The following is a 16,954-nucleotide window of genomic DNA, read 5'->3' as shown; positions in this document are numbered from 1 at the left end:
TGTGAAGTTTGACGGAGGAGGAATAACGGTCTGGTGTTTATTTTCACGGTTCAGGCTTGGACCCTTACTTACAGTGAAGGGAAATCTTAATGCTACAGCATACAAGAACATTCTAGATGATTGAGGCTTTGATTCCAAATGTTGTGGCAACAGTTTGAGGAAGGCCCTTTCTTATTTCAGCATGACAATGCCCACGAACACAAAGCAAGGTCTATACAGAAATGGTTTGTGGGGATCAGTGAGGAAGAACTTGACTGGCCTACACAGATCCCTGACCTCAACCCCATCGAAAACCTTTAGGATGAATTGGAACGCTGACTGCAAGCCAGGCCTAGTCGCCCAACATCAGAGCCTGACCTCACTAATTATCTTGTGGCTGAATGGAAGCAAGTCCCAGCAGCAATGTTCCAGCATCTAGTGGAAAGCCTTCGCAGAAGAGTGGAAGCTGTTATAGCAGCAAGGGGGGGACCAACTCCAGATTAATGCCCATGATTTTCGAATGAGATGTTGGATGAATAGGTGTCCCAAACTAAGCCAAGTAGTGTTGCTTAGCATTAACTCATCGTAATCAGTACAACCATCCAAAAACGTGAATAAAACAGTAAAAATACATTATGCTCCATACATACAGTAGAAACGACAATATACAGAAACTATAATGACAACGTAATAAGGTACTTACTTTGATAGGAACACACACACACACACACGTCCAAAGTTTTTATTAGCAAGGAAAACAAAAATGAAGGCAATGGGGGCGTCAGCCGGAAAATGTGCCAGCAAGAAAAAGTTTGTGCAGGTTCTGTTCTGAACGGAGATGTGAAAATGTCTGTATTCTTGATCTGGGGCAACACTAGGGAAGTGCTTGGGCTCTCGTTGTAGACGGCTCAGTAAAGCCTCAAACATAAATTGTCTGCAACAGTGAAATGGGCTACTGCTATGTGAATTAATGAGGAAGTGGAACACACCTCAATTGAAACTGCTGTTATTAAATAAAACTTGTTATACAATCATTTGAAATTGACAAGTTGAAAGAGCCTTTAGATCATTTGCAGGCAGCATGCCTTGTTTTGAGGGGAGTGCAGGTTAACTGTCCTGTAGCGTAACTATCACACTTTGGAACAGTGAGTGCATTCTGACATCAGGCACATAAAAATTTTAAAAAGTCACGCTGGGGCGACCGTTAGAGATATTTTGAATTCACACTTGAAAAGGTTAAGGTGCTCTTAATGTTTTGTACAATCAGTGTATGTACAAATATGTCATGACTGTAGCTCAAACGGGACAGGAGATATGCTTGTTCAAAGTTTGGTGTCTGAGATATCACGTGACAAATACATTTCAGTTGATTACTATAGCGCCCCTTTGGGGCAATCAGTGTCATTTTGTAAATGCCAGAACTCTATGGTAAGATGCATTTCACCCAAGTTCCTTCAAAATTGAGCCAGTGGTCTCTGAAATATTGCATGTGACTAACATACTGACAGAGACAGATCCATAGTGGCTTTTTCTAGCCTAAAATGTAATCTAAAAAGGAATTAAATCAGATTTTGTTCCTATTGATCTACACGACCTACTCCTCATTTTCAAAGTGAAGGCAATACAACAACAACAAAAATCTAAATGACTAAGAACTACAAAATGAGAATGTATTGATTGCATATGTTTTCACACCTCTGAGATAATACTTGGTGGAAGCACCTTGGGCAGCCATTACAGCTGTGGATCATTTTGAATAATATTCTACCAACCTAGCACAGCTGTTAACTAAGGAAACTTACAGTAAGCTCCAAAAGTATTGGGACAGTGACACATGTTTTGTTGTTTTGGCTCTGTACTCCAGCACTTTGGATTTGAACTGATACATGTTTTTATTCATATCGGGTGAACCATTTAGAAACTATAGCACTTTTTTTTCTACATAGTTCCCTGATTTTAGGGGACCAAAAGTATTGGGACAAATTCACTTATATGTCTATTAATCTTTTACTGCAGTGGGCTAAATCAGGGTCACACAGAGAGTTTCTTGGTAGTCTTAAACAAATACACCTGACACACATGGTTATAGGCTTTAAAACAAGAAGACACCTGTACCATGTCGGATATAGAGTTGAAATGTATTACATTTTGAGTTTGCATCCCAATATTACACTTTATATATATCACAGACGACTGAAATATAACACAATTTGTCATAGAAACACCAGATTTCAACAAATCTTTTCAAATAATGTTTGTTAATTATATATATTTTTTTATATAACATTCCACCCATGAGGCCACTAGGTCATTTGACTGCAGGAACGGGCTAGAGTCGTCAAAGGTTTAGTATATGGTCCCATATTCCTAGCACGCAATGATTACATTAAGCTTGTGACTCTACAAACTTGTTGGATGCATTTGCACAAATATCATCCCCCAAAGACATGCTAACCTCTTACCATTACAATAGTTAGCTTTTTCGGGAGCTTACAATATTTGTGTCTGTAATTTTGACAAAAATGATGGACATACTTGCTGTATGTTGCCCTAAGAGAGTTGTGCAGAATAGTATTCACAGCTGTAATGGCTGCCAAAGGTGCTTCCACTAAGTTTTATCTCTGGAGTGTTAAGACATATGTAAATCAAGACACTTTCATTGTTTTATTGTGTATTAATTTTGAGTTTCTTTTTTTTTTTCTATACTTTCTTTCACTTAAATGTGAAGGCAGCAAAATGTTAAGACACTGTTAAGGGTGTGTAGACTTTCACTAGGCACTGTAATTCCCCCATTTTCAGGTCATCTGAGTCATTGAGGTAAGCCAAGTCACCATCAGCATTTATTCATCTACTATGTTGAGGACAAACCACATCAGTAATGATTTCATTTAGGTAAAGCCTTTCCTTTCAATATGCAATATCATATGCTTCAACTCAATATTCAAGGGACTCTGAAAATAGAAGTCATGAATCTAGGTTAACACAGCCATTATCTACAAAAGGTACTGTGTCCTCATGAGAGACTCTAAATCCTCAAGGCCTTCCACAATCACCAGCCTTGAGCACCACGCTTATATTTCAGCCTACTATAATAAGCCTAGTGAAGAGTGAGCTGTAAACCATCCATACAGTTATTCTTTGGATAACTCTTCTCAAGGAGGGAGAACTTCTATTTGAACCATTTAATCAAACTAGTAGCCTAGATGTTAACTTGTCTGTCAATCAAATCCATGTTGGTGTAACACCTGTCACTTTCCATGATTTGCTTACCCTCTCAGACTATTGTCAAATATACGACTAATAATGAGTAATAATATACGACTTCCCAAATAGTCCACCCAGGTATATTGTACCACTTACGGATGTAGGACAAATAATGATCCTGTTCTACTCTCTTCTACTGGTACCTTAAATGAGGCAGAGTAGTTGTAACAGTAACTTTAGACTTTCATCTATGTTCTGTGCTCATCAGAGTAGTTGATCCTCTCCCAGAGAGCAGTACATCTCTGAGAATTACAGCTCCCCTATTACCACCCAGCTGGTAAATACATATCAAATAAACAAGCAACAACCACTCAATTAAGAGCAGCCTTTTTAAAAATCATGGTTCTAAAACATGTATGTACGAACATCTAATACAGAAGAAGACTAGAGCAAAAGGGGACATTCAACTTCAAAGTTAAGTTACATCAGTTTTATTTACTTAGAATATTTCAATTGGCATCATTTCGCTAAATCATTCAAAACATGTTCATTAATATGCACCTCTGATTTAAAAAGGTGTTTTAATCGTGAACATAGGCCAGGGAAATATGGGAATAGTGTTGTTCCATCTCAAAGTAGTAGTTCAAATGAAACGGATCATTTTCTTGAAAGGAGAGAGTGAGAGCGGAAAGGAACAACATTGTTTAATTCAAAGGCAGAGAGAAAGAGTGCATTAACAACCTGTCAACAAAATTTGCATTGCTGCTCTCCCCTGTCTCTCCTCTAGCCCACAGTGCTGCCGGCTCAGATCTGAGTACTGTGATGGCTTATCACATCGTGAGCGGCAGGGCTAAGCTGGAGCGATGCGCCCAAGAACATGATCAAAGCACAGCAACTTTCCGCCCAGCCCTGATGATGGAAGAGCAGGCCCTGCCATGTTATGTTTCTTGTCAGGGTTGGGCTGCCAACTGAGAACACACCAAAGACGCCAAGGCTGGGACTGGCTGGCTGACTCCTTAGCAGTGCTCTGCTCCCTTGGCCTTAATGCACATTGTGAAATAATATAGCTGATTTAAACTAGTGTTGCTGGTGTTCTAAAGGAGGCATTACTGCTTATGTTTAGGTGTTTGGTGCTAATTCTCATTGTCGAGCACAGGCAGATCCCAGATTAGTGGAAGCATCAGTACGATGAGAAGGACTGTGGTCCAATAGGCAAATACCTTAAGGTCATGCACACGAGGCAAAAATTACATTTTTGCATGTACTTTTCAATTTAGATGTATTTATTATTATTATTTGGGGGGGAATTTTGGTCCATTAATATTAGTTTTTTCAAAAGGTCAAAATAAAAATGTTAGACAGTTTGAGAAAATGTATATTTTCATTATTTTATCATTCTACCATCATCAAAATGTCATGAATTGTAACCACTTTCAAATTGACATACATCCATAACTTCAAAGTTTACCACATTGAATCACACAATTTAAAAGAACATTTCATAGAGAATGTTACAAACTGAACTATATGTAGTAACTTAATCCGGTCATGGGGTACTTTAACAAAATGAATGAAAAATATTTAGGCAAACTTCATCCAGTGTCCAGCAAAATGGACTCCCGTGATATCATTAAATATGCTCATATTTGCATATCACAAAATGTGCATAATTTAATACAATACTTCAGAGGGGGGAAAGTATTATATTTGTGTACACATTCAACTGGTACAAATTGATTGTGATATGATTAAGGGGAAAATAACAAACATATTAGGGTGTGGTGCCTGGACCTTAAAGGAAAAATCCACCCAAAACCACTCATTCCTATAATTTGCAAAGTTACATAACACTAACATGTGAGAACAATATGTTTCATTTTGTCATTATAATAAGGTTGTTAGCAACACGTGTAAATCGTTGTGGAAATCTGTTGCAGCTCAAGTCACCCAATTTGTAAGTCGCTCTGGATAAGAGCGTCTGCTAAATGACTTAAATGTAAATGTAACTACAAAATGGGCTGGCTGGCTAGCTAGCTAGCAAACGTAGCTACACACAATAATACCAAAGTAAATATAGGCATGTGAAGTAGCTAGTTAGCTAGAAAATCTCCTAAACAATCAATTATCAATTTCAGAGTCTACAATCTCACCATGTTCAACTTGCAGATATACGTGCCTCACAGAGTGTAGTCTGACATTCGCAACGATCATGCAACGGCCCCACGCAACGTACTCTGGACTGAAGAGGCAAACAAATGGGATAAATATGTTAGACCCGCTGTTAAATTACACATTTCTCGTGATAGGAATATGACTGGCTCATTTGAAAGAAGACAACGTCCTGTATTGAAATCTGACATGTATGATAGACATTTACACTAGAGGTCGACCGATTTAAATCGGAATGGCCAATTTTAAGTTTTCATAACAAATCGGGAATCAGTATTTTTGGACACCAATTTGGCAGTTTTTTTAATTTATTTTTTACACCTTTTATTTAACTAAGCAAGTCAGTTAAGAACACATTCTTATTTTCAATGACGGCCTAGGAACGGTGGGTTAACTGCCTTGTTCAGGGGCAGAACGACAGATTTTTAACCTTGTCAGCTCGGGGATTCAATCTTGCAACTTACAGTTAACTAGTCCAACGCTCTAACCACCTGCTTTACATTGTACTCCACGAGGAGCCTGCCTGTTACGCGAATGCAGTAAGAAGCCAAGGTAAGTTGCTAGCTAGCATTAAAAACTTATCTTATAAAAATACAAAAAAATCTATCATAATCACTAGATAAACTAGTAATATCATCAACCATGTTTAGTTATCTAGCGTGTCCTGTGTTGCATATAATCGATGCGGTGCGTAATCGCGAAAAAGGACTGTCGTTGATCCAATGTGTACCTAACCATAAATGCCTTTCTTAAAATCAATACACAAGTATATATTTTTAAAACTGTATATTTAGTTAATATTGCCTGCTAACATGACTCATTGCGAACTGTGTGACCTGGCTCGTTGCGAACTGTGTGAAGACTATTTCTTCCTAACAAAGGACAGCCAACTTCGCCAAACTGGGGATGATTTAACAAAAGCGCATTTGGGAAAAAAGCAATCTCGTTGCACGACTGTACCTAACCATAAACATCAATGCCTTTCTTAAAATCATAACAGAAGTATATATTTTTAAACCTGCATATTTAGCTAAAAGAAACGGTTCCGTATTTCACTGAAAGAATAAACGTCTTGTTTTCGAGATAATAGTTTCTGGATTCGACCATATTAATGACCCAAGGCTCATATTTCTGTGTGTTACTATGTTTGTGTGTTATTATGTTAACTAAGTCTATGATTTAATAGAGCAGTCTAACTGAGCGATGGTAGGCACCACCAGGCTTGTAAGCATTCATTCAAACAGCACTTTCGTGTGTTTGACAGCAGTTCTTCGCAATGCTTCAAGCATTGAGCTATTTATGACTTCAAGCCTATCAACTCCCGAGATTAGGCTGGTGTAATCGATGTGAAATGGCTAGCTAGTTAGCGGGGTGCACGCTAATTTCAAACGTCACTCGCTCTGAGACTTGGAGTGGTTGTTCCCCTTGCTCTGCATGGGTAACGCTGCGTCGGGGGTGGCTGTTGTCGTTGTGTTCCTGGTTCGAGCCCGGGTAGGAGCGAGGAGAGGGATGGAAGCTATACTGTTACACTGGCAATACTAAAATGCCTATAAGAACATACAATAGTCAAATGTATATGAAATACAAATCGTATAGAGAAATAGACCTATAATTCCTATGATAACTACAACCTAAAACTTCTTACCTGGGAATATTGAAGACTCATGTTAAAAGGAACCACCAGCTTTCGTATGCTCTCATGTTCTGAGCAAGGAACTTAAACGTTAGCTTTTTTTACATGGCACATATTGCACTTTTACTTTCTTCACCAACACTTTGTTTTTGCATTATTTAAACCAAATTGAACATGTTTCATTATTTGAGGCTAAATAGATTTTGATGTATTATATTACGTTAAAATAAGTGTTCATTCAGTATTGTTGTAATTGTCATTATTACAAACACTTTATTAAAATATGTTTTTCTTTTTTTTCTTCTTTTAAAAATCGGCCAATTAATCAGTATCGGCTTTTTTTGGTCCTCCAATAAATCGGTATCGGCGTTGAAAAATCATAATCGGTCGACCTCTAATTTACACAATCTAAAAGTCAGATTCCTATTAACTTCCAATGTAGTGAGAGTGGCTTTATCGCAATGCTACATCAGAACTGCATAATTTCTGCCTGCTTGAAAAACAATAGCTCAGATACACATGAAAACGTGAAATGACCCAGGGATTCGATAGGACATCCCTCAAAAGATGCACAAAAACAATATTACATTCAAATTGGGTGAATTTTTACTTTAAAGGCAAGAGACCTCGTACACAAATGTAGAAACACACACATAGGCCAGCTGAGAGAAACAGGTGTAGAGGTCTCGCAAGGGAAGCTGAACACAGATTGTAGCATATGGCTGGGCCTCTGATGTCTGCTTAAAACTGTTTGCTGCGTACCTGTGAAACACCCAAAAGGGACTGTGGGTAACTCTAAGCTATGCTGGACATATTCTACTAGGAAAATTCTGCTAAGAAATGCAGAATTTAAGTAAATAGTGCAGTATTCTAAATAATTGTCAGGAAAATAAAATGTGCTTGTGCAGGAGTACAGTGTAATAGGAGTACAGTGATTCGGAAAGTATTCAGACCCCTTGACCTGTTCCACATTTTGTTACATTACAACCTTATTATAAAATTTATTACGATTGTTTTTCCCCTCATCAATATACACACACACAATACCCCATAATGACAAAGCAAATGTATATAAAAAAAATATGAAATATTGCATTTACATAAGTATTAAGACCCTTTACTCATTACTTTGTTGAAGCACCTTTGGCAGCAATTTCAACCTAGAGTCTTCTTGGGTATGAGGCTACAAGCTTGGCACTCATGTATTTCAGGAGTTACTCCCATTCTCTACAGATCCTCTCAAGCTGTAGGTGTAACAGTTTAGCTTCCGTCCCTCTCCTCGCCCCTACCTGGGCTCAAACCAGGGATCCTCTGCACACATCGACAACAGCCACCCTCGAAGCATCGTTACCCATCACTCCACAAAAGCCGCGGCCCTTGCAGAGCAAGGGGAACAACTACTTCAAGGTCTCAGAGCGGGTGATGTCACCGATTGAAACGCTGTTAGCATGCACCCCGTTAACTAGCTAGCCATTTCACATCGGTTACATAGGGATGGTGCCTGGTTTCCTCCTTATGTGACACTTGGCCTTCAGGCCAAAGAGTTTAATCTTGGTTTCATCAGACCAGAGAATCCTGTTTCTCATGGTCAGAGTCCTTTAGGTGCCTTTTGGCAAACTCCAAACGGCCTGTCGTGCATTTTACTGAGGAGTGGCTTCCGTCTGGCCACTCTACCATAAAGGCCTGAATGGTGGAGTGCTAATGAGATGGTTGTCCTTCTGGAAGGTTCTCCCATCTCCATAGAGGAACTCTGGAGCTCTGTCAGAGTGACCATCAGGTTCTAGGACACCTCCCTGACCAAGGCCCTTCTCCCCAGATTGCTCAGTTTGGCCGGGCGGCCAACTTTAGGATGAGTCTTGGTGGTTCCAAACTTCTTCCATTTAAGAATAATGGAGGCCACTGTGTTCTTGGGGACCTTCAATGCTGCAGACATTTTTTGGTACCCTTCCCCAGATCTGTGAAGACACAATCTTGTCTCGGGGCTCTACGGACAATTCCTTCGACCTCGTGGCTTGGTTTTTGCTCTGACAACTGTGGTACTATATATAGACAGGTGTGTGCCTTTCCAAATAATGTACATTCAATTGAATTTAGCACAGGTGGACTCCAATCAAGTTGCAGAAACATTTCAAGGATGATCAATGGAAACAGAATGCACCCAAGCTCAATATCGAGTCTCATTGTAAAGGGTCTGAATACTTATGTAAATAAGTGATATATATATATATATAAATAATACAGTGGGGCAAAAAAGTATTTAGTCAGCCACCAATTGTGCAAGTCCTCCCACTTAAAAAGATGCTAGGCCTGTAATAAATACTTATTTTCCACCATAATTTGCAAATAAATTCATTTTAAAAAATCCTACAATGTGATTTTCCGGAGAGAAAAAAAATTCTCATTTTGTCTGTCATAGTTGAAATGTACCTATGATAAAAATTACAGGCCTCTCTCATCTTTTTAAGTGGGAGAACGTGCACAATTGGTGGCTGGGTAAATACTTTTTTGCACCACTGTATGTGTGTATATATATATATATATATATATATATATATATATATATATACACACACACACACACACTTGCTAAAATGTCTAAAAACCGGTTTTCACTTTGTCATTATGGGTTATTGTGTGTGTGTGTGTGTATATTGATGCGTAAAAACATTATTTCATCCATTTAAAAAAAAGGCTGTAACGTAACAAAATGTGGAAAGGGGTCTGAATACTTTCCAAATGCACTGTATATCGACCTTGAAAAACACAGAGACGAAGGCCATAAGTATTGAGTCACTGAGGAGAGCAGAAAGAAGGGACTAAGGCCACCCCTCAACAGGGACACCAGGCATAGGAAAACCTTGGCCAACCTGTAGGAGTGTCTGTAGTCTTATTCCCAGCCAAGAAGGTGCTGTTCAATACAGTGATTCCACTGCATGCATATGTGACGTGAAATAGGTGACATCGGCTATATGTGCATATCACGACATGTGACCACTTCAACCTACTTGTGAGACACACAGGCGAGTAGTATAGTGAAACAGAAAATGACTGAAATATCTAGATCAATACTCCACAACAGTCTGATCATAGCAGGCATCCTTTGGTGTTTTCAAATGTCACATTCACAGAAAGTCTCACCACTAGGAACAGTGTAGTGTGGGATCCCTCCCTTTACCCATGCGGATCCTGCCCGTGGAACCCTGGGTCAGGGAGAAACCCACTCATTGGTCAGATCCCCCCCCCACCCCAGATCGGAGTCCTAATCCAATCAGCAAAGCTCTGCAGCCTATGGGTCAGACATGGAAGATGATATGGTGGCCTGAGTTCTGACCTGGGGGGGCACACCTCCATTCTCCACTATGGAAGAAGTATACTACAGTTATATATATATATACACACACGTATATACATCACACACATCACAAGAGATTGGAACCATGCCAATTGTGACCCGTTTATTTAAAAGAAAAAACTTCTGCAATCCTTTCAATCTCCAAAATACATCTCACATCTCAGATGCCCTTGAGGTTTGACAAGTCAGCTCTATGGCAAAAAAAGAATGTGTGAGAAAAATGTATGGAAGATGTACATATTTGAATATGAGAGGTGTTTAGATTTGCACAAGCATTTGCTTTCTTTATGAGTAGATTGAGTGAAACATTACTTTCAGGCACAGTCACTACGCTCTACACTCCTACACACATTCAAAGTTTTCACATCTAATGCAAAGCAACAGTACTACAGAGAGTGTAGTTTGCAGCCGTAGACACGTTGAAATGGCACAATTGTCTACTGCCCTTTCATTATTACTCTTCCATTCTAGTATATAAGTGAACTGATTTTACCTCCTTTCAATGGATTATTGATGATAAGCAGGTGAAACTAAAGTAATTAGGTCTCAGGTGGGCATCCACCAAAACAACAGAACCTGTATGATGTACAGTATAACATGAAATATACATAAATACTCAATTGTAGACAAACAACTGGCAACAAAATAGGCACTAATGATTTCCCAAAAAATCATTGCACTGAAAAAAAGGTGTGAAAATAAATCACATGTCCATTAGAAAATTGTACCAAAAAAAATGTACTAACTTTTTATCATGCAACAATAATTATTTCATTATGTATAGTTAATTGATAGAAATTGCACACTTCCTTTCTTCCCCCTGTTGCCAGTGACATGTCACCCTCCCTTTTTTATGGACAGATGACAGAGGAAGACAGTAATTAATGGTTGAATTAGTTAATGGCCATCCTGAGCGTGTGCAGTCTCCATGGAAACAGAGGAGCTGCTCGGATCTCACCTGAAGCCGTCCACTCCCTGACCAATGGCCTGGCAGCCTGGCATGGAGAGCACAGTGTGCCAGGGGCACGGTGCAGAGAGACAACAGCTGCCTGGACACCCCACAGGGAGTGGGACAACACTAACCTTTACCCTGCAAATATTGTCCTGCTTTCCTTTGTTACCCATTCCATTAGAACGGAATAGCTCACTAATAAACACTGTAGGTATACTAGTCATACTTGTGCTGCTTACAATCCTACTATTCATTCCCTCATCCTTTCGTGTCCATGTACCACCAATTTTTAATGTAAACTTGCGTGAGTCACATGACAAACTCATAATGTGAATGTTCCAACAGTGAGGTGATGATATTTAAATACACAAGTTACATAGGGAAAGTTATCCAAAAGTGGTACCACTTCACATTACAATAACTCTGTATAAAACAATAATGACAGGGCAAATACCCTCATACCAGCCCTAATCTGGAAACTCTATGTAGTGTGAATGCTCATTCCCACCAAAATAACTGTTCTTATCTCTGAGCTGCTAGCGAGGGCACAGTCAGTTTACAGGCCTTCCGTACCCAGCACTGGGTATTTCAGAGTGTGTCCACAAAATACTGAGCAGTCAGATGAAAGAGCAAGCCCGCCCACTCTGGGATCGGAGTCCTCCTCAGACTGAATACATGAGTGACTGATTACTTTCTCACCAATTTAGCCTCAATTCTCATTATACACAGAGGACCCAAAACACAAGCCTGTGTATGTACTAAAAAGGCCAAACTGAAAATCAGGACATTAAGAAAATAACACAGAAGTACATTACGGATTGGACAGGAATTCAAGGAGGCCAAGTAATAAAACTGCATAAGACTACCCTGTCTTGATTTTAATACTTTTTTCAGACTGTGAATTTTTTCAGTTGCAATAGAGGGCAGGGAAAGCACTCTAGTTTCATCTGACATAAAGCAGTCTGAGAGGACACTGTTAGTGTGTTCCTGTCAGACAGGAGAAGAAAGGCTGGGGCTCTCTGGACACTGGCTGTATACAACACCAGAGCTGGAAAGTATCAAAGAAAGTTCACCCTGTGCTTTTTAAACCTGGGTCAGCATTTGCGAAGGTCCATTTCTGCATAAGTGAGCACACAAACCCCAGTGCTTGTTCAAATAGTCTGCAGCTCTCTCTCAGGCAGCTCATGACAACAGCCCAGCAGCAGCATTGTTTGATCTTCAATGTTTTCCTTAATCTGGGTTGTCAAGGTTCGCTTGTTCAAGGCTGTTTACTTTACTTCTCCTACAAAAAGTGTTTTTTCCCCTCAGACAATGACTAATCCAAAGAGCAAGAAAGAGGGAGCTCTGCCAACGATAGATGTTAAAGCTGCGGTTGCCTTTTATTTTTTGATGGTTTTAGCTCCAATAGCGCACCAGCTGCAGGTTTGGTTTGTGCCCTTATTGTGAGGAAAATGTAGATCTAACTGCTTTGTGCTTGTTATGTTCCCTCCTATTTTAGGGAAACAATCATGGTCTATATATACGAAATTATTCAAATATGATATACACCCTGTGTGCAAGTTACAGTGTGTTATTTTATTTGCAATAATGGTGATTTAATATAGTTCAAGATGTAAATAATAGAACAGAAAATAAATAGAATAACTGAACACACTTGCCATTATAAAGTGCAACCAAAATATGTTTAAATTAATCTGTTAGTGCAACACTTAGCATTACCTTGTAAAAAACAAACGTATCATTTATCAAAGTTCATTGCTCTACTTTCACTTTGCACAAAAATATGAATATAATCTACTACAACCCAATCAAAAAAAGTTATGTAAAACTTTCATCCTCCAACAGGTAAGCACTAACAACTCAAAGTGGGATGGTAATTGTAGCAAATAAGAAAAGTCTACAAAAGATGTCCCCTGTATATAGAGATGCTTAAAGTATAAAACGAGTATCCAATACCATTGCAGTGCACTATACCACAATAATGTTATTACACTGTAGGAGTGGTATTGTCTATGCAAGTGCTACAGTAACTATCAAATCGTGGTATACATTAGGTCAACGTACATAACTGAACTATCAAAAACGGTGCTTCCTACTGTAACCATAATAAATTATAATGTGTCAATATCGATGAAATTACGGGATTTGAATCGTCAGAGTCACAGCTATACAGTGAGTCTGGTCCGTCCTGCAGTTTGTGGAAGGTAGCACGTGGGGAAAAGTCCCTGATCCCTGATTTTGGTCCAAAGAAATCACGGCACTCAAACTTCCTCTCTACATTCAAAAAGCTCATGTTGAGTTAAAGTGTAAACACTTAGTTGACCAAGAGCATGGTTTCACAAAGTATAACTTGCACTTCTTACATACTCTTGAGATTGTTAAACATAAAATTAACCCGGGGTCACAAACATAAGAAAATAAAGAGAGCAACTACCGACCAAACTTCTAGAAAAGTAGAAGATGCGGTATCTCGTCTTCGAATACTATCATTGGGCATTTCAAAAGGTATACGCTGCTTACAGCGATACAACAAGACATCGAGCAGTATTTCAGCTCTCGTGTAATATTATTGGTGGTTTATTTGTTTATTTCGCCATAGAAACAATACAAAAAAACAGTCGCAAACAAAGACAAACTCCATGTGAGCGAGCTGAAATAGTAGAGGCAATGAGTAACGAGAGAACATTATAATATGATCAACTTACCGGAATCGACAATGGTAGGTGGACGCAGTAGACAATTCTGTGCTAGAGATAATGAACTGTACACGCGATCTTGTGTACCAAGAAAGCATGCAACAATCACACTGTAAATACTAACAATATTACTCCGCTTGGGGGGACTAACTTTAACTACGAGAAGATATCTCTGCTGCTTTCACGGAGAGCGCCGTTACAGGGAGAATAATCTAGAGTTTCACAACACCTTCTGTCTCAAATACGAGAGCGAGCTCCTTCTAATGTTAATACAATTTAATGCGCTATAAAAGAAAACGGAATCGCGGATTTGGATGTTGTTATTTTCTGATGTTCCGAGTCCGTGACGTCATATCCACCTGCTGGGTAAACAATATTCATTGCAGATCTTCACAGAATTTGAACAGAACTGAAGTCACATTCGTTGCCAGTTACACAGAAACCAAGTCCAATAATGCAATTTTGCTGGGAGATTATGGATTATCTTTAGCAGAAAGGGTCGACACCAGCGGATTGTCATAAAGTAAAAATGTCTAGTTGTAAACTATCTCATTACAATTGAGGCAGAAAAAGCTTTCTTTTCTTTTTTCTGCGCTTTGTCCAATGAAAGGAGGGAGATCGAGGGGTGAAAGTTCGACCGAGGGACAAACTTTAATGAATGCAAGCAAACGTTCAAGTGTCCTATGTCTCGGCCTCAACTTTGTTGGAAACTATTTTGTAGTGGCAGACGTCTTCCCCTATATTATAAAGTGCATTATTAGTTACTTCCTCTAAATAACTGGTAGAAGCCTATGAAAACGGACTTTTCCCTGTTCCAGCTTTACTGTCACTGAAGGTGTTCAGACATTATGGCAGTAATTAAAAGTCTGTCATTTGCCCCCTACAGAAAATAATTATCACAGGTCGGTCCAATAGTCCAGTTAACACTCGTTGAAAAGCAACATTAATTTAACCTCAAGAGAAAATATTTGAAGTCTCTGTGTCCTTGATCAAGGTCTGAAAAGCACTGTTCATTTCATTACAAATGACAGTAAATTTATCATGGCTGCATCTAAAATGCCCAGCATGGCTGATGGGTTTTCTTGGAAAGTCTGTTTCTTTGGTATAGAGCGCCACCCTCTGACAGCAGTTGAAGCCAGTACCATCTCATTGTTCCTATGATAAAACAATAAACACAGACTATCAATGAAAGTGATAATTACTTTAATAATCAAATGTGTAAATTGTAACAGTCACACAATTACTCCATCATATATAAATTATGAAACATTTAGACATGCCTTCAACCTGTATAGCTCTCTGCAGCTGAAAATGAAAAGGCCTACATTAAGCCTAAAGTCAAATGATAGTTGAATAATCCTGAAAAAACACAAAGCCATAGAGTAAAGAGAACTGATGACATATTAGAGGCTCATTGTTAGCACGGTTGAAGACATCCGGTGATGGTGGATGGTGGGGGCCACTGTTCCATATTCTCCTCGTAAAGAAGTTGAGGAGAAACAAGCAGCCCCAAGGCGTGGGAGAGAGACATCAATCACGGTATGGCCCTTAGCTTGACCAGACCACAGTGTTGTGTTTAATGGTCCTCTGCTCTGCTCTCACACAGCCACAGAAACATGCAGGTGTGGGATTTGTGTTTAGTCCAGGTGAAGTCCAAACCACGCAGTCAGTCACAAGATGTTAAATTAGATAGAAAATGTTGTCAATTCAATAAAACGTGCAGCCGATCGAGACAATGCAGAAAACATACAACAAAAGACAATATTAGTTGTAACAAATGTACAGTAATTTACACCCAAAACACAAACAAAAGGAATACAGAGAAGAATATCTATGGATACCCCTAAACACCGGGGAATAGGAAATGATCTACATGAACTATTCCAACATAGGACATTAAAAATAAAATGACATCACTTGAAAAAAATATTTTGCTCTGGAAATAAACATGTATTGTTCCTGAAAACAAAACCTGCCTGATCAATCAGACAATGTTTGTAATGAAATTAATCAAGTTTTTAAAGTGATTATAAGATGCACTCTCCTGGAACAGGAATTATGTATATATGTATATTTATTTTGCATAGTTTTCCACACTTTGAGCATGTCCACAGTTTGATGTACATTATAGGACTGTAAATGCATACATTTATAGTAACAATGGCACCCCTCTCTCTTTGCAACATCAAAGCAGTAATCACACAATACACACAAAAAAATTAATTCTCTAGGCAAACTACTAATTGGTGAAAATTAATTAAAAATGTTTATCCATAATAAAGACAATACAACACACAATTACAAAGTCCGCCAGCCAATAGTCGGCTAAATGTATCTGTACATTGGGCATATTAAGATCAACGGTGTCTAACACACAAGTGTCTTGTCTGAATTGTTTTGACATATTGTTGGTTTGATGTTACCAATGTGCTGTGGATTAGGCCTTGACTTGATAGAGTGCTGCTTCAAAACAAATGAATTGAGGATTACTATCAGTTATGTAACACCCTCTCCAAATGCACTCATGTACACAACAAAGTAATTAGCTTTCTGTTAATTAGGTAATTAAGCAAATGAAAAGAATCTACTCTCGATTTCCAAAGGGTTGGCTTTCATATGTTCTCCCCTGCTGCTGAGGGCATTAAGAGCAACAGAGGAACACTAGATGATTCTACCATTCTACATGGAATGAAAGGAAGCCACTTCTGGACAGGGTTCACAGATAATGACTTCTGAGGACATTTCACCCATCTTTGTCTACTCTATTTGTCAGCAAGGGACACAAAGCCTGGAAATAGACATGCATCTACATTTCACGACAAGCATCCTATGGGGATAACATTCATGTTTTACTTGTTCTTTACTGCTATGGTTGATCAAACAATTGATTGATGTGGGTAGACAAAAGAAAATGACATTATTTTGCAAAAAGTAAGCTCTGTTGTTGTAGTGTGCTTTTCTGTTTATCT

General features: G+C 38.9%; 1 long non-coding RNA gene across 2 annotated transcripts in view; it reads right to left on the bottom strand.

Moving 5' to 3' along the window:
• The window catches only part of LOC135575175 (uncharacterized), a 94,044-nt gene extending 79,468 nt beyond the window's left edge, over positions 1–14,576 (bottom strand). Inside the window, exon 1 of one of the 2 annotated variants that reach the window (XR_010465739.1) lies at positions 13,995–14,576. This is a non-coding gene — a long non-coding RNA (uncharacterized LOC135575175). The remainder of the gene's footprint in view (positions 1–13,994) is intronic. The other variant, XR_010465738.1, reaches the window with a different exon arrangement.
• Positions 14,577–16,954: the final 2,378 nt, after the last annotated feature.

Source organism: Oncorhynchus nerka, linkage group LG2 (genome assembly GCF_034236695.1).
Source record: "Oncorhynchus nerka isolate Pitt River linkage group LG2, Oner_Uvic_2.0, whole genome shotgun sequence".
Classification (NCBI taxonomy): domain Eukaryota; kingdom Metazoa; phylum Chordata; class Actinopteri; order Salmoniformes; family Salmonidae; genus Oncorhynchus; species Oncorhynchus nerka.
The sequence above is the reverse complement of the archived record's forward strand: the minus strand, read 5'-3'. Positions and strand labels throughout refer to the sequence as shown.